The sequence below is a fragment of the Rhineura floridana genome, chromosome 3, assembly GCF_030035675.1.
Source record: "Rhineura floridana isolate rRhiFlo1 chromosome 3, rRhiFlo1.hap2, whole genome shotgun sequence".
NCBI classification, from domain to species: Eukaryota; Metazoa; Chordata; class Lepidosauria; order Squamata; family Rhineuridae; genus Rhineura; species Rhineura floridana.
The window spans coordinates 184,913,715-184,937,010 of record NC_084482.1 but is presented as its reverse complement, the minus strand read 5'-3'; the positions used below and the strand labels follow the sequence as shown (position 1 = coordinate 184,937,010).

The 23,296-nt window shown below is 44.7% G+C and overlaps 1 protein-coding gene across 12 annotated transcripts in view; it reads right to left on the bottom strand.

Moving 5' to 3' along the window:
* The window catches only part of FHIT (fragile histidine triad diadenosine triphosphatase), a 1,850,166-nt gene that overhangs the window by 1,212,027 nt on the left and 614,843 nt on the right, over positions 1–23,296 (bottom strand). Inside the window, exon 1 of one of the 12 annotated variants that reach the window (XM_061618753.1) lies at positions 19,803–19,858. The exons of the other annotated variants lie outside the window; for them this stretch is intronic. The gene's annotated coding sequence lies outside the window, so the exon portion shown is untranslated. Of the gene's footprint in view, positions 1–19,802; positions 19,859–23,296 lie in introns of those variants that run through there. 12 annotated transcript variants of the gene reach the window in all.

Below are 23,296 nucleotides of genomic sequence, written 5' to 3'. Positions count from 1 at the left end.
CATAGAACTTCAATATGCTGATAATAATGTAGTCTCCGCACATTCAGAGAAAGATCTTCAAACTATCCTAAATGTCTTTGCAGAAGCATATGGAAAGCTTGGGCTCTCACTTAATATTAAAAAAACCAAAGTGCTTCATCAACAGGTGCGAACTAGTCCCTCTGTAGCACCATCAATCCAGCTTCATGATGTGACTCTGGAGAACATTGATCACTTCCCCTATCTTGGCAGCCATCTCTCTGTAAAAGCTGACATGGATGCTGAAATTCAACATCGTCTGAGCTCTGCAAGTGCCGCATTCTCCCGAATGAACCGTAGAGTGTTCGAGGATCGGGATATTCGCAGGAAGACCAAAATACGTATTTACAAAGCCACTGTACTACCGACCTTACTGTACACCTGTGAAACATGGACCATTTATAAAAGCCACTCCCAACTTTTTGAAAGATTCCACCAACGCTGCCTCTGGAAAATTCTGCAAATTACTTGGGAAGACAGTCAGACTAATGTTAGTGTTTTGGAAGAAGCAAAGACTAGCCATGTTGTTTGAATGCCTGATCACTGTCTTCCAAAGCAGCTACTTTACTCCCAGCTTAAGGGTGGAAAACAGAATATCGATGGACAGCAAAAGAGGTTTAAAGATGCTCTTGAAGCGAATGTTAAAAAATGTAACATGAACATCGAGAACTGGTGTCCTGCCCAGAGCCTGACACAGGAGAAGGAGGTGAGACTGGCAATAATTCTTGCTTTATTAGAGTCACGGTTACATCAAAAGCAGTGTGTTTCATAGACCTAACTAGGCTGGCTCACTACTGATGCTAACTAAGCATTCTCTGCGGCATGTGGAGTAAGTTGACTCAGCACCTGAACCAGAGGGCGCTGCCTTAAGTAGGGAAGGTGTTCGCCCGTAATCTCCAACTCCTGCGTGGTTCCACCCTCTGACTGTCCCGCTTCTCATGTCATCTCACGTGGGATGAGGGGAGGCGACCCTCCAACTGCTCATTGGACAGTAAAGGCTCAATAGGTGCCGGCTCTACTTCAGGAAGCAGGGAGCAAGTTGGCGGGGAAACGTTTGAAGGTCCAGGCAGGGAGTCCTGGGGGGTTGGAGTTGGTGCACAAGAGAGATGGTTCCCCAATGGCTCTGGCAGACTGCATGCAGGTGGCAAGGCACCTTCAGATGGAGCGGAATCTAGGTCACCCGGGGGATTGTCCAGGAAGACTGGAGGGCTGCTGATGCTCCTCCCTCCCTCAAAGCTCGCAAAAGTCTCGTCCTCCTCTGCCCACTCTCCCTGATGTGCTTCGGATAGCTGGGGCTCAACAACTGGGAAGTCTTGGCCCATGAACATCCCAAATGGAGGTCGGCTATTATCAAAGGTGCTATGGACTTTGAAGAAGCACGAGTACAGGGTGAAAGGGACAAATGAGCTAAGCGGAAGGCACATCAAACAAATCCTCACTGTGACCATCTTCCATCTGGAAACCCATGTCCTCACTGTGGGAGGCTGTGTGGATCCAGAATTGGCCTCCACAGTCACTTACAGATCCACTGTTAAAGACCTTATCTTGGAAGACAATCTTACTTGTCCATGAGTGATCGCCAATGAATGAATGTGCTGAAAATCAGTGGGACTTTTGAGTAACATAGAAAATGATTGTGTTCAAAATCTTTATCTTCCCCTGCCGATCCTTTTTTTCTTTAAAGCAGTTAAGCAGGGCTTACTTAGGTGTCACTGCTTTTATTTGGTATGAAACTAATACTTATTTTTTTATAGAATGTTCTGCAAAGGCCAACTGGTTTTGACAATAAACTATTATATGGGGTGTATGTATTTTTACATCTCCAGTGTGTGTATATATGGAATATTTCCAACAACCTTGTGAGGTAGAGTAGGAAACCAAAGCAGCTCACAACAAGAAATAAAGCCATTTAAAATCCAATAACCATAAAAAAAATACAAAACAGTTGCAAAACAGCTTAAAGTGACATGATTCTGAATTTTGGATTGAGTGAGTGAAGTTCTTTAGCACTGAATTGCAGTCCTGTGCACGCTTCCCTGTCTGAGAAAGCCCCTTTGAGTACATTGGGACTTCCTTCTGAGTAAACATGCATAGGATTGCACTATGAATATCTTTACAGGTTGTGTAATTAATAAATATCATTGACATTCATGCATATATAAAAAAATTTTCATACTATGTCTTGATATGTGTCTGATTTCACACTATGGTTGTAAATTATTATTTACAAATGATTTTTCCTCTACTTTTTAAGTGTGCCCTTCTTCCTTGGGGTGGTCATGGCCCCCCTCTGTTGTTTTAACTCTGAGGTGCAGATTAGGCTGAGAGATGGTGCATAGCTCATGGTCACCCAGTAAACTATTTCCATTTTAAAATTTAATTAAAATGATTTATATGCAAAGTTCATGAATGCAGATCCACATAACACATTTAAAGCACATCCAAGTCACATTTAAAGCACATGACTTCCCCCAAAGAATCCTGGGAAGTGAAGTTTCCCCCTCACAGTTATAGTTCCCACTACCCTTAACAAACTACAGTTCCCAAGATTCTGTAGTGGGATTCATGTGCTTCATGTTGGAAAGGTTGCAGCATTTGGGGCTTTTTAGTTTAGAGAAAAGGCGGGTCAGAGGAGACATGATAGAAGTGTATAAAATTATGCATGGCATTGAGAAAGTGGATAGAGAAAAGTTCTTCTCCCTCTCTCATAATACTAGAACTCGTGGACATTCAAAGAAGCTGAATGTTGGAAGATTCAGGACAGACAAAAGGAAGTACTTCTTTACTCAGCGCATAGTTAAACTATGGAATTTGCTCCCACAAGATGCAGTAATGGCCACCAGCTTGGACGGCTTTAAAAGAAGATTAGACAAATTCATGGAGGACAGGGCTATCAATGGCTACTAGCCATGATGGCTGTGCTCTGCCACCCTAGTCAGAGGCAGCATGCTTCTGAAAACCAGTTGCCGGAAGCCTCAGGAGGGGAGAGTGTTCTTGCACTCGGGTCCTGCTTGCGGGCTTCCCCAAGGCACCTGGTTGGCCACTATGAGAACAGGATGCTGGACTAGATGGGCCACTGGCCTGATCCAGCAGGCTCTTCTTATGTTCTTATGTTCTTAAATGTATGTTGAATGTGCTTTAAATGCATTGTGTGGATCTGCCCAAGTATGCTGTGCATTCATTATTGAATTGAAAAGAACAATTTTAAAAGATATGTTTTTTAAAAGGGCTGTAGCTCAGTGGTAGGGCATGTGCTTTGCACGCAAAGGTCCAAAATTCAATCTCTGGAAGAGACTGTAGCCTGAAATCCTGGAGAGCCAATGCTAATCCATGCCATCAGTACTGAGCTAGATGGTACCAAATGGCCTGACTTGGTACAAAAGAGGAAAGAGACTCAAGGGCCACAGTGACTCCAAAATTTATTTATTTTATTTACAGCATTTATGTATGGCTTTATTGTAAAAAACCTCAAAGTGGTTTATAGCAGGAATTAAAACAAAATTATTGGCAAAAACAGTTAAAGACAGGTATTTAAAAACATTCAAAATAATGAAACCGAGTTAAAAACAGATATAAAAAACATAACAGCTTCTACATGCCTGGGTAGGCTTGCCTAAACAAAAATGTTTTTAGCAGGTACCAAAATGAGTACAATGAAGGGACCTGCCTAATGTAAATAGGCAGGGAGTTCCAAAGTGTACGTACTGTCACACTAAGGGATCAATGTCTTACAAGAGCAGAACAAGTACTATGTGGAACCCGTAACATGGAAAGCACACCTTGAACTTGGCCTGGTAGCAAATCGGCAAACAGTGCAGATTTTAGAGTAGAAGTGTTAGGTGCTGATAGGGTCTCACTCATGTCAGCAATCGTGCCACAACATTTGCACTAACTGCAGCCCCAAGTCAGGTTGCGCTGCATGGGGATTTCTGTGACCTTGGCTAACTGGCTGCCAGGATTTTTTTTTTAGTTTTGGTTAGGAACCCTGACTGATTGTGGGATGCTGAGTTTTCTGTCTTACTCATAGCAATCTTGTTGTGGTTGGTATGGTATTGCATTTAGAATATCATCACTGTCTTTTCTTTTTCTATTTGCATTTTATTTACCTCTGACCTTACTCCCTTACATCCATAGAAGCAACAACAGTGGTTACATGTGGTCAGCCCAACTCCCTTAAACCCACTGATGATGCACTTTGTTATTTGCATGATGGTTTGTTTCTTGCCCAATAGTACTAAAAGCGAATTCACATACTTGTTGTTCCCAATCTACTACCTGTGAAGGTAGACCAAACCATGTGTTTTCTCTCTGTTAATTGTTACTCACTAGAATTGGGTTGGCTGTCAAAGTGAGTTTATAGCAGCCCACAGAGTAGGCAGGAAAGAGTAGAGAATATTCTTAACTTTTACTCATTTGCAGTTGAGGAGCGAAATAAGACACTGACACAACAGCTTGGGTTAAACAAGGGCCAATTTATTAAATTACAGCAGACAAACCCAATTTTAAAGTGACCTGCAGAGGGAAAATCTAGGTGCAGGACTATCTATAAGCAAGTAGCTTGCTACAGCTCTTGGGCGACCAGCCCCTGCCGGGGCAAGGGCAAGCCCATCTGCTTACCCTTTACCCCAGCCACACCTTGTAGGTGAGTAGGGGGGCCTTCCCACGTCATCCCCACCCGGGGTTGAATAACCCTTGGGTAGATAAGTTGGCCCCAGAGGCAGCCCATATCCTGTCCTCGAGCCGCAAAGCCTTGCCAGACAGGCCTCCGGAACCGCCAATCACCTCCAAAGGTGCCTAAGGGGGCCACCTAGCTGTCCTTAACTATTTCCCTTCCCGTACGTTCCCGCCACAAAAAGGGGACAAATCTCTATTTAGTCCCCTTTTACCCCACTGCCGAGAAGCACCTCTCGCAGACACCTCTGCAGGTCCCCAAGAAATAAGGCGTTACCTGTGTCAGACAGGTGAACGCCATCTGCCCTGTAAAGTGCACCCTGACAGTGCCAAATGCGTGGAGTGGGATGGTTAATCCACCATGTGGAAGAAGGGCCAACCGAATCCATCGGTTGACCATCTTCTGTGCCCAATCTATAGCCCGTGGATCCCATACCGCATGCCACTCCTTCCGCGGGAGCATGTCTGACCATCAGACATACGCCAGGCCACCGGTGCCTGATAAGCTGCATGTCAGCACATGCTTGAATGATGAGGGCCATACCCTGCATCAAGCCAAGGTCATTCCCACCGAGGTGGATGACCAGTACCTGCGGAGTAATCCATGTTGCTGGAATAGTGCGGGTAGGAGCCCCTCCCAATGCATTCCTCACCGGCCAAGCCACTGTATCGCCGCCTGTCTGCTCAGGCCCAACTGTGAGCCGGCGCTCGAGTTCGCTACCCTTCGAGCTGCTCAGAACACCATGCTGTGGCCGCAAATAAGGATGCGTGTCTGCTCCGTCCATCAGACATGGAAGCGTGTCTGATCACATCAGATGTGGAAGCGTGTCTGATCACATCAGACGTATCAAAGGCCACTGCTGCCTTGACAGCTGCATGTCCATACATGCCTGAACAATGAGGGCCTTGCCCTGCATCACGCCAAGGTCACTACCACCGAGGTAAATGACCACCACGTGCAGAGTTGTCCACACAGCACCTTGCTGGAACAAAAGTGGGTAGGCGCCCATCTCAATGCATTCCTCTCCAGCCAAGCTACTGTACTGCAGCGCATCTACTGAGGCCCAGCTGTGAGCCCATGCTTGATTTTGCGGCCCTCTGGGCTGCCCCGAAGACCATGCTGTGGCCACATATTAGGATGCGTGTCTGCTCTGTCCCAGTCCAGCAACCTGTCGAAATAATTTTAACATGTTAGGCTGCAGAATGCCCAGGCCCTCCAGAAAGGGGGAAATATAGCCCTTATAAGCCAGAGGACTGGCATCCAACTGCCTGCACCTTTGCCTGGGAAAAACCCAAGACCTGCTGCTGTAGAAGCTACAATTCCAAAAGAGTGGATTCCAAACTCTGTGGGGTCATGCCCTAGTCCCTGTAAGGCCCACTTTGCGAGAGCTCAAACTGGTATTTTGTGAGGGTATCCTCACTTGCAAGGGCGAATAAATGCATATAACCCTTATAAGCACCCGAGGACCAGAGTCCAACGGCCTGCACCTTTGCCTGGGAAAACCCTAGACCTGCTGCCATAGAAGCAGCTCCAGTTCCAAGGAGTGGATTCCCAAAACTAAGGCCCGCCTTGTGAGAGCTCAAACTGGTATTTTGTGATGGAATCCTCGCTTGCAAGGGCGAATAAATGCATATAACCTTTATAAGCACCAGAGGACCAGCGTCTAATGGCCTGCACCTTCGCCTGGGAAAAACCCCAAGACCTGCTGCCGTAAAAGCAGCTCCAATTCCAAAAGAGTGGATTCAAAATCTAAGGGGTCATGCCCTAGCCCCTGTAAAAGCCCGCTTTGCTAGCGCCCAAAACTGGTATTTTGTGAGGGGATTCACCTTTGCATGGGTAAGTAAATATCCTTCTCCAGACCCCATGGTCAAATGTACGGTCCACCCCATACATATCTGGTCCGTCTTAAACCTGTTCAATTAGATACAGGCGCAACCCTCCTCCAAGAAGACATCTGATAGCTGGAGGGTACGCGAGACAGGACTCACTTGGATCCAGCCACCACCTCACCTATCCCAAAGCTCCAAAAACAGCATAAGGGCTACTGCCTAGCATGGTCTGGCTTCATAACTGGAGGAGCTTACTGTATTCCCACTGGCCCACCAGACCCAAATTATGTCCAGTAAGAAAGGGTGATGTGGATAGGGAAAAAACCACAAGCCTAGCTAAGAAGGAAAGTCCTGCCAGCTTACCTTGAAGTGCTCGGACTGACAGGCCCCTTCTCCTGCCTTCCATTAGGAATTTCAGCAGGTGACCCCCTACCTGCTCTCTGGTAGCTGGCTAGCATGCTAGGGGCCATGGAATCCATGGCCCTAATCCTAGTGTTCTTAAATATACAGGGTTACAAAATCCGGCCCGTGGCCAATGAGCCTGTCTGCCCATGTTGACATCAAAAGAAGTAATGAAAGGTGACATCCATAGTTAATCCTTCCTTAATCCAGGCCTGCAGCTGCAGGAAAGAGGGCCACACAGCCAGGTCGGCGCATAAGGCATCCATGACCCTGAACCTGTAGTAAGGCTGTGCAAGCCCTGCCATGGCATCATGACTCCCGTAAAAGACCCCTAACACCTGGAGGGCCAAAGGAAACCTTACATGGCCTCTGAAAACTCCAGGATCCTGATCAGCAACAGTTAAAGCCTGTCCATTTGCAGACTGCAGCCCCGTGCCCCAGAGTCAATCTTGATACCCAGAAAGGTGAACACTGGGGCAGAATATCAGGTATGAACCCATTACTGCCTGACCCCGTAAATGAGACTGTTGGTGAATCAGGCATAATTTGCCCGTTGCCTGTTAGGGGCATAGCTGACTGGGGCATCCAAAAAAAGGGGGGGCAGGAAGTCTGCCCTACTGCACTTCTTTACAATCCGTCCCTGGCAATTACTGTCATAACTAAAACAGATTGAAGGTGGTAGGCCATGAAGGCCAGCCAGGAGTTGGAGGCCATGAAGGCCAGCTGGGAATTTAAGTATGGGATAGGGAAACCAAAAGGAAGACACCATAACACAGACAAAACTCCCCTTAAACTGGGTAGCCTGCAAACAAAGTTCACAGTACCTTGAGTCTAACTGGGGAGGGACACCTGTCCCAAAGCAGCTTATGCTAGGGGCTTCTTCTTACCCCTTTGAAGGCCTCCCACCTCCTATCTCGCTGTTGCACACATCCTTCTGCAAAATGGAAGGAAATCATTTATGAGTAAGCACACTTTTCCAACTACTAGGTCATTGCAGCTAACCCAGTTCCCCTAAAGTGAAAAGACTAAGGATATACTGCTGTAACCGATATTAGTCCCCACTGCAGCAGCTGTCGCCTAGCAGGTTTCTAAACGCCAATCAGAATATAAGGCCCATGTAAACGTTGCATGCATGTATGACCTCAGGTAATTATTATCAGAAATCCTAACAAAGAGAGGTTTTGGTATTGTTGTAAAATCATCAGAAAAGGGTGAAGAGTCTGCCTGGAGCTTAAATGCAGCATGTGTCAAAAGAGAATCTAAGATTCTGTCTAGGCAGCCGCTGGTTCAGTAAAATCTAAGATCCTGGAAATGAGGAGAAGAGCCTGATAAATAGCCTGTATTTCCTCTTTATTCCTATCCACCCACCCAGCCACACTATCATCTGCTAGACCTTCAATTCCCCACAGAAGTTTGCATGTTCTTCTTTAAATATAACAAATGCCATGTGCTTTGTTTTTAATATAGGAATGTGTAACTGATACTTGGAAAATGATCACTGTCATCTAAGTCATGGTGATTTATTTATTTATTTATTTATTTCTGCGATTTATTTATCGCCCATCTGGCTGGAAACCGAGCCACTCTGAGCGATGTACAAAGTCATAATATATAAGTATCACAACATCAAAACAGCAATAAAACTAAAACAACAGGTAAAGGTCACCACAGCAAACCCTGTCATCTCTGCACACCATAGTATCCAAATATGAAGGCCGAAAGGCCCCAAAGGCTCACCCAGCCCTACAAAGGCCACACGTAATATAATAATAATGGAATTAATTACCTCAACCTAATATATTCTGGGCCTAGCAAGAAGTCAAAAGCCTAACCAAAGAGCTCCACACACCCCAAAGCAGCCACTATGTAATAAAATTAATAGAATAAAGTACCTTAAACCTAAGATAGGCCTGGGTCTAACAAAAAACCATAAGCTTAACCAAAGAGCCCTGCACAATGGCCAATAGAGGCTGCCAGGGCCTCACCCACATCCCTCACTGTCTTGCGCCCCCTACCTTGGCTGAACTCACACCCAGCCTTGGCAACCAAAGGGGGGAAATAGAGCCTGTGTGGACAGGCTCGAAAGGCCTGCACAGCCTCCACTCCCATAATTTGCTCTGAGCCTGCCGTGACTGGCCCAAGGTCACCCAGCGAGCTTCACAGCTGTTGGGAAGATTCGAACCCTGGTTTCCTGGGTCATAGCCCAACACATTAACCACTACACCAAAAACTTATCCTAGGTGTACGGGGGGGGATTGAAAAGCCCGTGCCACCTTATCTCCCACAATCTGCCCTGGGCTTATAATTCCTTTATTCCACTTCCTTTGTCTTCTATTTTTATTTTATTGTATTGTATGTAAGTAGGCTCTTGCTTAACCGACTGCCTAGGGAGCCCTGATGCAGTGCCGCTGAAGGACGCCTAGCTGCCACATCCAGCTGGCTAGGCCCCTTTAACGAGGCCCTTTATTCATTTGCATATGTCGTTCATTTAACAAGTAGCAGCACAGACGTGATGCTGCTCAAAGAAAAGCCTCGCGCCACCCTACTGTAACTTTTGAGGCCCGCCCCAGCAGCAGCCATGCTGCAGCGTCGCCTGCTGATGAAATTAAAAGGTCCTAATCGGCCCCACAACACAGCCATGCAAAGGCCCGAGCCAGCAGCACTCCCGCCCCAGGGATCAATCAAGTAGGCCTAATTGGAGGAGTGAGTGTGCATATGAGTGTGTGTTATGAATGAGTGTGTAGGTTTGCATTTATAAATTGTTTGCACATATAAGTGGATAGTCTGTGATTTAAACTATTTCATTTTTACTGCAGTCCTAAAGGAGTGGCTGGTAGTCTCCGGGGTATATGGGGGTATATGATGATAGCTCCCAGCGGTTTTACATAGATGTTAAATAGCATGGGAGAGAGGATAGAACCCTGTGGTACTCCACAAGTGAGGGGCCAAGGGTCTGAAACCTCATCTCCCAATGCTACCTGTTGATGCCTGTCAGAGAGAAAGGAACGGAACCACTGTAAAACAGTGCCTCCTATTCCTAATCCCTCCAGGCGATCTAACAGGATACCGTGGTCGACGGTATCAAAAGCCGCTGAGAGATCCAGGAGGACAAGAAAGGTGGATTCTCCCCTGTCTAGTGCCCTCCTCATATCATCTACCAGAGCGACCAAGGCTGTTTCTGTACCATGCCCAGTCCTGAAACCCGATTGGTATGGATCTAAATAATCCGTTTCATCCAAGTGTGCTGACAACTGGTTAGCCACCACTCGCTCAATGATCTTGCCCAAAAATGGCAAATTTGAAATGGGGCGAAAGCTGTTCAAAACTTGGGGATCCAAGGAGGACTTTTTTAGAATGGGTTTTATAATTGCCTCCTTGAGGGCCGGTGGCATTACACCCTCCTTCAAGGATGCATTTACCACCGCCCTGATCCCTTCGCCCAATTTCTCCTTGCAGTTCATAAGGAACCATGATGGGCAAGGATCAATCAGACAGGTGGTAGGCTTCACCGTTGAAAGTACCTTGTCCACATCCTCAGAAGGAAGAGGCCGGAACCGATCCCACTGAACCGGATTGCAACTGGTTAACTCTGGATCCTCTACTGCATCCACAGCGTACGGAATCGAGTTCTTCAGATGTTCGACTTTATCGGCAAAGTGCCTTGCCAATTTGTCACAGGAAGCCTTTGAATGCTCCAAGGGTTCCTGAGCGACTGGACCGACCAGGCTTCGGACCACTTGGAACAGCTTCCTGGGACAGCACTCTGCGGATGCAATAGAGGTAGCAAAGAAATCTTTCTTTGTTGCCTTTATTGCCACCTAGTAGGCAGCTATTGCTGCTCTAACCTGTGTTCGAGCATCTTCAGAGCGGGATTTCCACCACCGGTGTTCTAGTCGTCTCACCTCCTGTCTCAGACTTCGCAACTGAGGTGTATACCACGGTGCTGTCTGAGTTCTGTTCAGGGGAAGAGGACGTTTCGGAGCCACCCGGTCTAATGCCCTGGTGATTCCCTCATTCCACTCCGTCACCAGGGTTTCGACCGGACGACCTTCAGCAGGTTCCAAATCCCCCAGCGCAGTCAGGAATCCATCCGGATCCATCAGGCGCCTGGGGCGGACCATTCCAATAGGTCCTTTACCCCTGCGGAGGGTGTGTGGCATCGAGAAGTCAAAATTCACCAGATAGTGATCTGACCATGACACGGGGGTAAAAGAAAAGGCCCCCAACTTCAGAACACTCCCCACCACTCCCAGGACAAATACAAGGTCGAGAGCATGACCGGCTACATGGGTGGGCTCAGTGTTACTAAGGTGCAGTTCCCAGGAAGCCATGGTTTCCAGGAAATCCCGAGGAGCTCCAATGAGAGTGGTCTCAGCGTGTACGTTAAAATCCCCCAGTACTAACAGTTCTGGGGTCAACGTTCGCACATCTGAGACCACCTCCAACACCTCGGTCAGGGAATCTACCGTGCAGCGGGGCGGGCGGTACACAAGTAGGATCCCCAGACTGCCCTTTGGGCCCAACCTCCAGTACATGCAATCAACAAACTTGGTCCTTGGGAGCGGAGGCCTGGTGAACATCAAAGACTCCCGATAGATGACTGCCACTCCCCCTCCCCGCCTTCCCACCCTCGGTTGCTGCGCATAGCGGAAACCTCGCGGACACATGGCCTCAAGAATGGGAGCTGAGGCCTCATCCAGCCAGGTCTCCGTAATACATACCAGGTCTGCGCACTCATCCAGTATCATATCATGGATGACAGATGTTTTTTGTGTCACAGACCTGGCATTACATAGCAGCAATCGAAGGTCGGTAGGAATCCTGCGTCCCCCAGTTAACTTCTGATTTTGGGCTGCGATGTCACCAATATGCTGATGACACGCAGCTCTATCTCTCCTTTAAATTTTCACCGGAGTTGGCTGTAGAGACCTTGTCCAAGTGCCTGGAATCCGTGAGTGGATGGATGGGAAGAAACAGGCTGAAGCTCAATCCTGATAAGACCGAGGTGCTACTTGTGGGTGACAGGGGAAGGTTGGGTGTTGCTGACCTGAATCTTAATGGGGTAAAATTGCCCCTGAAGGATCAGGTCCGCAGCCTCAGGGTTGTTCTTGATTCCAAGCTGTCCATGGAGGCTCAGATTTCGGCAGTGAGCCGGGCAGCTTGGTATCAACTACACCTCATACGGAGGTTGAAACCCTACCTTCCTATTCATCAGCTCCCACTGGTGGTACATGCCCTGGTTACCTCTCGTTTAGACTACTGTAATGCGCTCTACGTGGGGTTACCCTTGAAAACGGTCCGGAAACTACAACTGGTGCAGAATGCGGCGGCACGCCTGCTTACAAACAGCTGCCGCCGTGATCACATCACGCCGGTGTTATTTCATCTACATTGGCTTCCAGTTGTTTTCCGGGCCCAATTCAAGGTGTTGGTCTTAACCTTTAAATCCCTATATGGTCTCGGCCCAGTTTACCTGAAGGAGCACCTCCGGTACCACCAACTAAGCCGCCCGACCAGATCAGCCACACAGGGCCTTCTCTCCGTCCCACCAACGAAAACAGCTAGGTTGGTTGGGACTAGAGAGAGGGCATTCTCAGTGGCGGCCCCCACTCTCTGGAACTCCCTCCCGTTTGATCTTCGCCATGCCCCTTCCCTAGATACATTTCGCTGAGCCTTAAAAACATGGCTCTTTGGACAGGCCTTTGGGGTCCCCGGGGTGGGCTAATTTCTTTATATTGTTTTAAAATTGTCTATTGATGGCCCTGTACTGCCGCTTTTTAAAATGGTTATTGTTGACTGCGCTGTATTTTATTATGTATTGTATTATTATGTATTGTTGAATTTAATGTTGTACGTCGCCTAGAGTGGTTTCGGCCAGATAGGCGACTCAAAAATTAAATTTATTATTATTATTATTATTATAATAGGCCCAACAAACGTAGCCTCCACTACTATGAAGCATCGCAAAAAGGTGCCGTCCATGCTCTCCAACACGATGCTCTGCTCTGTCGTCCTCCTTCAAGCTGTCGCAATTCCAAAGAGGAAAGTAGGAGGGGCAGCTGGGCTTAAATAAGCCCTCTAGCCTCACCCCTCCCTTCAGCCAAGTCGCACTTGCGTCATAGATGCGTCGCGTGACTTTGCCCCATTTAAAGATGGAGGCGACAGCTTCGCCCCCATCTGCAATTCTGCCCCGCCCGTCAGCTGTGCGGCAAGCAGGGTGTAATTTCTCATACCTCTCTCTGCAGTGAGGGGTCAAGTCTGTAAGGACGTTTGGAGCAGCCATGTTACAAGGCAGGCATGGCTTTTCAGGCAGGGGGTTGCCAATCTGCTTCGATATGGATACCTTTGCAGAGAATCCCTAGTCAAGTCTTACCAACAGCACAATCCTAACAATATCTACTCAGAAGTAAGTCCTATTAAGTTCTATGGGCCTTAGTCTCTTAGTAAGTGCAGAGCTTGGAAGATTACTTTTAAAAAGTAATAAATTACAGTTACAATTACTTGGCCAAAAAGTAGTAATTACAGTTACAATTGCTCTGAAAGTAACTGATTACTTTACTTTTTCTCAAAAGTAATCACTACAATTACATTTCAGTTACTTTTTTAAAAAAATGCCTACAAGGTGCTGGCCATGGCTGCTTCACATCTAAGTAGCCTAAAACAACATTAAAACTAAACACACACACACACAGGGGGTAGTAGAAGGGTTCGAATCCCCACATAGCCATGAAGCTCACTGGGTGACCTTGGGCCAGTCACTGCCTCTCATGAAAACCCTATTCATAGGGTCACCATAAGTTGGAATCAACTTGAAGGCAGTACATTTATTTTTTATTTTGAAGATGATGATTAAGATAATGCAGCATTTCAAATTAATTCTGTATGACAAGCATTCCATGCCAAGCTTGGAAAACCGAGGAGGTATAAAATGTAGACAAAAATACTTTTGACAAAATGCCGTTTATCCTTTATATCTATATCTATAATTAACAATACAGCTGAATGATGTATGTAAAGTATTTTTTCTCTTTCCCTTTTTTATTAGTATTTTAGTACTACTGCTAAAGTTCTGATGAAAGAATAAAGCATTCATTAGCCAAATTCAAATGATTAGAACACATCACATAAATTCCACTGAAGTTGGAGTTTTTGCCATAGAAAAGGCAAAAAATACATACCCTATGATAGCCCAATAGACAACTAATATAAAACCCTATTGCTTCTCATTTGCAAATGTTGCAAGATCTAAGGTAACTCTAGATCATGTGAGTTCAGGTGATGCATGTTATGTAAATTTGTATAGATATTAGCAGAGATTGTCAACAGTCTGAGATGTGTGTGCGCCAATGTGTGCGTTTACCTAAGTGGCAGGCTTTTACTCTGCACTGAGATCACTGAGACTTAAGACTTAGTAAAATAAGAAAAGCTATTTTATTTATAGAAATACATAGTAGATAGGAAAGGCATACCTAGTTCTAACTAACTTGGAGGCGCAACACTCAGGTTTGGGAGTTGCCCTCATGGCTCAGGAGGGAGAGAGCAGAGACAAAGGTGTCTCCTCTCTCTTGGATTACTTTATTGCTTAACTGCATTCTGTGTTTGCCTCTGTAATTCTCACTTTTTTTTACCCACTGTTTGAATGTCTTTTGGGAATGCCTACTGATTATTTGTTATCATTTTGGGCTGATTACCTTCAGCTATTATCTCACCAAAGTTGCATACACATGACAGATTTAAAGCACATTTCCACCACCATCCCAAAAAAGAATCCTGGGAACTGTAGTTTGTTACGGGTGCTGGGAATTGTAGCTCTGTGAGGAGTAAACTACAGTCCCCAAGATTCTTGGGGAAAAGCCATGTGCTTACATGTATGGTGTCTACTGGGATTGATTCTATACTCCCAGAAGTAAATCCTATTTACTGCTATGGGAATTACTTCCAAGTAAGTATGCTTGGAATTGCAGCTTTTAGGTCATGCTTAATAGCCACCTTGTATCAAATTGAACAGTTTCCAATCAGATTTAAATACTAACCACTTAAACTGGTCAGAGTGTCATTCCCTCTATTTCTGAAGCTCAGGCTGGAAGTGTTGTTGCTTATGTAGCCATGGTATCACCATCCATACCACACATAATAAGGAGTATTAGTGGGCAAGAGGGAACCCCAAGTGTTGCAGAATACAAAAAAGTGAGAGAGAAAACAGAAAGGGAATGACTCCCAAAACAGCCCAAATGAGTACTGAGCATGCTCTGTTATGGAATGCTCAGTGGCTGTGTGAGTGAGTGAGTGAGTGAGTGAGTGAGTGAGTGAGTGAGTGAGTGAGTGAGTGAGTGAGTGAGAGAGATGTCTCAGCTAACAGAAAATTATAGAACAGTAGAGTTGGAAGGAACCTTTAAGGTCATCGAGTCCACACCCCTGCTCAATGCAGGAATCCAAGTTAAAGCACACCTGACAGGTGGCTGTCCAGCTGCCTCTTGAATGCTTCCAATGTTGGAGAGCCCACCACTTCCCTAGGCAATTGGTTCCATTGTCATACTGCTCTAATGACTGACAGTCCTTTTTTGAGTGTTGAAAGGTGTTTCAAATAAAATTCTAACTTTTATAATAGTCCAGATTTTTTTAATGTCCATATGACTGATGGGCAGGCTGGAAAGAAAAATGACTCACTAAGGCTACATCCACACCAGACATTTATTCCACTTTAAACAGTCATGATCTCAGAATCCTGGGAAGTGTAATTTGTGAAGGGTCCTGATAGTTGTTAGGAGACCCCAATTCCCCCCACAGAACTCCAGTCACAGAATTGTCTGAGAAGAGGGGCTGACTGTTAAACCACTCTGGACATTGGAGCTCTGTCGGGAGAATAGGAGTCTCCTAATAACACTCAGCACCCGTCACAAACTACACTTGCCAGGATTCTTTGGGGGAAGTCATGACTGTTTAAAGTGGCATAAATGTCTGGCGTGGGTGTGGCCACAAGGTCATCCAGCGAGTTCATGGCTGTGGTAAGATATGAACTCAGAACGTCCCAGCTGCACCCAGCATGGAACTACGCTTTCAGCAGCAAATACCAGAAAACCAACTAAATGTGTGCTGTCAATGTGCAAAGCATTTGCTGGGGTGCATTTGGGTAGGTGAAGCAGGAGATAGATGGAAGGGGCTGTTTTCCATGCCTGCCACTTTACCAGTGCAATGCCCCATATTTTTCCTTATTGACCTCCATCAGCTAGGGGAAAGTGGCCAGGGAAGGGGTTGCAGATAAAAAGTTTCAGCAGCAAATTACCCCCTCTCATCACTTCTCCCTAACAAAATGCCCCCACATCAGTAGCAGACACCAGCAGGGAAGTTCTTTTTTGAGTTGTAATTCAGCTCTCATTCTGTTAATTCCCAAACCACACCAGTTGTCATTTTGACCTACTTGCATAGGGAGAAAGACAGTGTAAAGGGTGTGCACAAGGGGGAGGGGATGACAAAGGATTTAGGACTTAAAGATTTAATATTCCATGAGTAGAAAAAAATACCCTATGCAAGTGTCTATATTATTGCAGAAAAGTTCAGTTCTACATATGTTTGCCATCTTTTCCTCAAGCACAACTGTTTTTGAGATAACAGTCTTATTCTCTCTTGCCCTTCACCAAAAAGCCATGTTAGTTGTCCAGTATGTGAAATGACTGCAAGCAGGTGCAGCCCAAGACATTTTGCTACTTGAAGCAGAAGAGCAAATGGTGCCCTGCCCCCAAGTCAAGGTCATAGTACCATAGCTTGAAAAGTTATGTTGGCATTTGAGGTAGAAAATCTCACAAGTACCTCTTCCTGACAGTAAATATACAACCACCAAAAATTAAAATAGCTAATAATTTGTTGCATGGTCCCAAATTAGTTGCTTGGGGTAGTCATCTCTTGCTGCCTAGTGAGAGTCGTTCTATGAGAGGCACATAACTGAAGCAAAACACACAAACAGAAGTATGAGACTGCACCTACCTCCTAGTCTCTTGCCAGTTCCCAATTTTCACCCTCTCTGGAGGGGTGCAAGGACAAGCGGAGGGGATGCAAAGAGGGTGCAAGGACAAGCAGAGGGGATGCAAAGAGGGTGCAAGGACAAGCGGAGGGGATGCAAAGAGAGTGCAAGGACAAGCGGAAGGAAGGTAGAGCTAGGGTCCTCCAGATGGATAGGCTTGTTTACCTTTACCTGTGATGCTCTGACTGACTTCCTTCTGTCGCTAGACTGTGACGCCTTTAGGGAAGCTTACCTGCCCCTCCTCCTTCTGCCCTTTCCATTCCTTTCTTCTATTTCTCCATGCAAGAATGTTTTTATATCCATGTGCTCCACCTGCATTTTCCTGTTGGCAGCAACACTCAAAAGAGTTCTGATGGTTGAGTTAGAACTTTTCTATCTACCATGTATTTCTATAAATAAAGTAGCTTTTCTTATTTTACTAAGTCTCCAGTCTCAGTGATGCTGATGCAGGGTAAAAGCCTGCTTTCTTAGGCAAACGCATGCACACGCTGGCACACTCACATTTCAACATCTGCTGTTACTCTCTGCTGCTGTGGTGTTGCTTTTAAATGAAATTAAGCAACACAACTACACACAGCGCAACAGTCTGGAGACAGAGATAAAAATGGCCTCAGTCTGCTCCCAACTTTTTCCTAAGCAGGTTGCTCACTCAGAGCTGTCCGTGGTCCAGTGACCTTCAACCAGCCTTGTCACTTCCTCTGTGAGATCCAGCATCAAACCACAACATGACACCAGCTTTTGCCAACCCAGTGTTCTCCAACATTTTTAGACTACAACTCCCATCAGCCCCAGCCAGGACAGTGTTGGTTGGGACTGACTGGAGTTGTTGTCCAAAACTTCTGGAGGGCACCAAGCTGGTGAAGACAGGAGTAGGCAGTTCTGAGCTGGATGAGCATATTACCTGATCAGATATAAGAAGCTTCCTATGGCTGGAATTCTAACCCCATTTACAGGGGAGTAAGATCCACTGAATTCAATAAGACACACTTCTGAGTAGACACAGCTAAGACTGTGCTTTATGTTCTTATGTTTTCAGTGTACTAAATACAGTCTGCAACATGCATTAATGTTTCTCTCATTTCTCATGCACCAGGCTTACTTCAGTACAATTAACCCTTGTAAGAAAGATATACCATATAATTCAATCTCTTTAGCTACATTATAGGAGAAAGTTCAAAATGATTGATGGAAATATATATTGAAAGGAAAGCTACAGTCAGTTTTGCTTCAAAACAACTGTGTAAAAATCTGCTGGACTATAGAAGAGTTCTATCTCATCTAGAGCAGCAATAAGGAAAAATATTCAAAACGCTTCTTGTTCTGGTAACCTATGCCAGCTACACAGAACTTCATCAAAAACGATGTGACTGTTCTGCCTATGGGGATATGCAAAGGTATGCATATTTGCTATGCTACTATCCTCTTCCTCCTCCTCCTCCTAGTCTATGCAAAGAATTCCCTAAGATACAACCATGATACACAAGAGAAGATTTCTAAATGCCCTGAAGGCATGAGTGGGTTTTTTTAAAAAACCAAAAATTGCTTCAATCAGAGGCAAAAAGTCTATACATCAAAATACCAAAGGATTTTTTTTTAAAAAAGGAAATCAGTTCACAGCTTATGAAAACATATGCATCCTCAGTAACTCTTCATTAGGTAAAACACACCATCTCTAACATGACCAGGAACAGTTCAGCTAACCAGTCCTCAGGTTGATGGGACAGGTGTAGAGGAAGACCCCTGTTTCTCAACCACTGTTGTTAGTTATCATACACTCTGTTTACAATCATACAATCTGTTTACTCAGAAATAAGTTCCCTTGACTTCAGTGGGATTCCACTGAAAATCAGTATGCTTAGGATTGCAACCTATGGGCTGTTTCACACACCATTTGGAGCACACCTGCATTTGTCATCAAGTATACCCTCAACAGGGTGCTTAAACCAATCCTGGTTTCCCAATAAGCCTATCTCTATGATACCCAAGCTGGCACGTGTGTATTTGACACATTCACACTCTGCATTTTTCAGATGTGCCTTTTTAGGATATCATGAGAGTTCAAGCAGGGGTACTCTCAAAGGCCAGTGACCCTTGTTCAAATGCTTGAGCACGGCCTTGCTGGCATTGATCCCAAGAGCACCACCTCCTCTCCCATCCCCTGGCATGGTCCAGTAACTTATCTCAGGAGACAGGAAAGTGCTTTCAGGTTGTGGCAGGTGCTTCCACAGCCCCAGCAGAGCTGCTTTCCCTATCAGTCCCAGAATCCATGCTGCAGAAATGGCACTATTTGTATCATTTTCCCATTGGGAATTCTTGAACTGGTGGTCCTGTCCCCAGCAGGAAAAGATGCTCCACTGGGGCACCAGTGGCATTGCTGCTGCTCCTGCCTTCCCCTTCTCCATCCCCCAAAAGAGAAGCTTTTAGGCTTTAGGGCCAGGGAAGAGAATGGTGGCAGACCAGGACACTTTCTGGGCATCTTCAAGTCTTTTGCGAGCACTTGAATCAAGTGCTCACAAAAGCTTGACCCTTTTTTGGTGTATTTATTTATTTAAAATATTTCTATCCCACCCTTCTACCCTACAATAGGGCACTCAGGGTGGCTTACAATAAAATCACACACATACATAATAAAATTATACACAATAAAAACACAAAACATTACAGTAAATTAAAATACATAAAGTACAATTAAAATACATAAAATACAATATGCATATATATAGACAGAGACAGAAAGACAGACAGACAGACATGTATATATATGCACACATATATGGGAGAGTGATACTAAAAGGACTCAAAAGATAAAAATTAAAAATAAAGAGCATAAAAATAAACAGCGTAAAAACAGTGTCAGGCTTACCCGTCAGTCCCTCCCAAAGGTTCTCTGGAAGAAGATAGTTTTCACAAGTTTCCGGAAAACCAACAGGGAGGGAGCAGAGTGGTCTTCTTCCATATCCCTAGAACATTTCATAGCAGAATTTGATGTCTTGTTCAATACTAAGTCAGGACTGCTGACAATACCATGACAAGCTGTTCTTACATGTAACATTTAGTCAGGCTTACTCATATTGTTTTCTTTGCCCACAGCAGTGGCGACTAATGTTGTCAGGGCTAGACCACTGGTAACAGAATGAGGTGAGCAAGAGCTGTGGGGACAGCCAGAAGTGAGGATGAAACAAATGTCAAAAATAAAGAAATGAGTAGACAAGGTCAAGTAACAAGCCAGAAGCCAGGACCAAAGAATAACCAAGAATACAGAACTGTGCCTGAGCTCAGGAAGATCTCATTGCTTGATGAAGATTCCGCTGGAACAGAAAGCACTTTATTTTTTAATTATTTATTGTTAAATTTATATCCTGCCCTTCCTCCCATCTGACTTAGTACTGTCAACACTGTCTAGCAGTGGCTCTCCAGTGTTTCAGACAAGGGTCTCTACCAGCTCTATCTAGAGATGATGCCAGGGATTGAAGCTGAGACCTTCTGCATGCAAAGCAAATGATCTCCCGCTGAGCTATGGTTCCAAGGAAACACACAAAATGGGTTAAGTCTGTTTAAATGTTACAGGGGGAGGGGGAGTGGGCACAAACTCATTTTTGTGTCAACTCCATGCCCAGGTGTATATCCAAAGCAATGTTTCAAGAGCCCTTTAAAAAGGAAGCTGCAGAAGGCTAAAGAAAAGGCCGTAACAAAGTAAACATTGGTTTTGGAACACCTCTTTGCCCAATCAAGCAAAAGTAACTGAGAATAAGCCAAATAACTGAAAGTGAAAGACGTAATGTGACTTTAAGTTGCAGCAAGGGCATCAAACCCCAGTAGCCCTGAACTTTGCATTTCACATTTTACAGCTGTCAAATATTGTGACAATGGTTTTGAACACAATAATATCTGTAACTAGCTCAGTGTCCCCAGCCTACAGGCTTGAGTCTCACCAATGACTCTTGCCCCGTCGCCTCACTGCACAGAATTGCCCAAGTCACGCATTCAGTCCATAAACCAAAGCTAAGCAAATCATTCCAAATTCGTTTGCCCTCAGTTTTGTCTGCATTTCCCCAAAATTATAGTTCTTCAAGCTTCATAATCAACAACAGCAAAACTGAACATTTTCCCCTCTCTCTTATACTTTTACTTGGTTGCTTTGTGTAGTTTACAAGATTAACTATACAAAGAGCAAGTTGCCATAATTTGACAAAGTGGAATGGCGGACAAATCAGGGCAGGAAATTCTTTTGGTGAAATGGAGAATTTTTAAAAAGCAAGGATCTTGAGAGGTAATATTCCAAAAAATTATCTTTGGAACTAAAAGCAAGCCTAGTTTTCTAAATAGACATTATGAGTAATCAGAAATCATGTTAAGGTGATTAATCTTTACTATTTATGGCAGTATGAACAGCTTAATCAATGAGTCCCAAATGGTGGGATGGGATCAAACAGTAACCTGCAGTTAGCCTGTTGGGTGGACCTCCAGGCAAGCAGCAGTGGATGCAGTGACAATAGCACATAGTGTAGCGGTAAATCTTGAAGTGCAGGATCCCATCATGACAGCCTCCATAGATATCCATAGCCAGGCCTCAAGGAAAGTCCAAAAGCAGATTGTTGACCCATTGTTAGGTATAAACCCACACACCAAGAAGCAGTGATACAAAGCACAATACCCAATTTATTAGGATCAGCATGACTGCAATCCTATGCATAGTTGCCTGGGGGGGTACGCTTCACTGAACTCAGTGCTGTTTACTTCTGACCACAGAGGTCCAACTTGCAAAAAGCATTAGCTTTAACAACAGATCTTCAACCAGCTGAAATGTGAGCTTCAGCCTTTATTTGGAAATGCAAACAATTTTGTGAAATTGTATTACTATTTAAACTACTAGCATGAAGTAGGAACTCCATCAAAGAAGAGGAAAGAAGTATCCAGCTTCTGCTTGATTGCTTTTATCATTCTCTGACTTCCTATCACAAATGAATTTGAAAGTCTCTTTGTCACTTCATTCACTTGCAACAGAAAGGAGGGCCCATGAATTATTGCTCCTGCTCTGAAAAATGCCTCAGAGCTGCACTCCCCTGTGTTCCTCCTCCTCTACACCATTTCCAGTTTATGGAATATAAAAGTTGGTGGGCACGCAAATGAATCCACCTACATAAGCTCTCTGTCTCTTTCATACACTCACTGCCCAATAATTCTTATAAAGATCAGCCAGAAAGAACTAGATCCATTTTTTCCCTCATCGGAGGACAGTAAAACAGCTATAGCAGGAGTTAAATTATTGAAAATTCTGCAAAAGCACAGTTATAAAACCTTGAATGGTAAGAGACCTAATAATAAGTATAGCAATTGTACATTTGTATCTTTAAATTGTCTCAATTTAGTCTGTTATTTTTTCATTTCTAATTCTAAATGTAATCTATGATTTTGAAGTTAAGTTTTTGAAGTAGTGACCATAAACCCGAAGTTAATTCTAAAGCATCTGTCTCGAAGGTACTTGGCCATTGTATTCTTTCCTATTGTGATTATTTCAGAGTTTGAGAGCACTAAAATTTTGAACTAGAATGGGAATTAATATACAGGAATACAGAATAATTAATCCACTTGTGAGATATGCTTTTCCCATCTTATAATGTTCCTGCCAACACAACTGATTTATTGCAATAGACTATGGAAAACTGTAAGCCCCTTATGGTGGTCATTAATTGTCCTGAAAAAGAACTATTATGCAAAAATTCTACAGTTAGGAAAAAATATATAGGAAGCCTGTGAAAAGCAAGAAATATTGATTGCTGAAGTGTACATGGAACAAAACAGAATATGCATCCATTCTTCTGGAAGTTAGTAATGACCAAGAAAAAATATAAAAATCTGTTAGCTCCAAATGTTTCCAATAACCATGTTGATAAAGACTTTAACACATTATTTTTTTGAAAGCTAGGGCATTAGTGATGGTCTAGGGTTTTGTTTCTTGGCCACCTAAACAACTAGGGAAGCCTGTCCCTTTCTAATGAAAGGTATCAAGTGTGCAAAACTATTCTGCATGAGCAAGGCGATATTTGTGTATTTGCACAATCTGATGTAGCAGAAGTTGTCCAGAGACTAGTAGGAACGTAAAATCAAAGGCTTCCCCTTTACCCCAAGCTAGCTAGCTAAGGGCATAATCCATCTGGCATTTACTCCAGGCTGAGGGGTGTGGTGTTTGGATATGGCAGATCTCCAGCTAAGCCAGAAGGATCCCGGCTGAGCTGGGCTACGCCAGTGTAAGGCCCTCTTCCCGGCTCAGTGGCAACTCAGCTGACCACTCCGGCTCAGTTAGAGGCCTGCCAGAGAAGCCCAGCCCAGCAGAGTGGAAGCCAGTGCAAGAGCCCA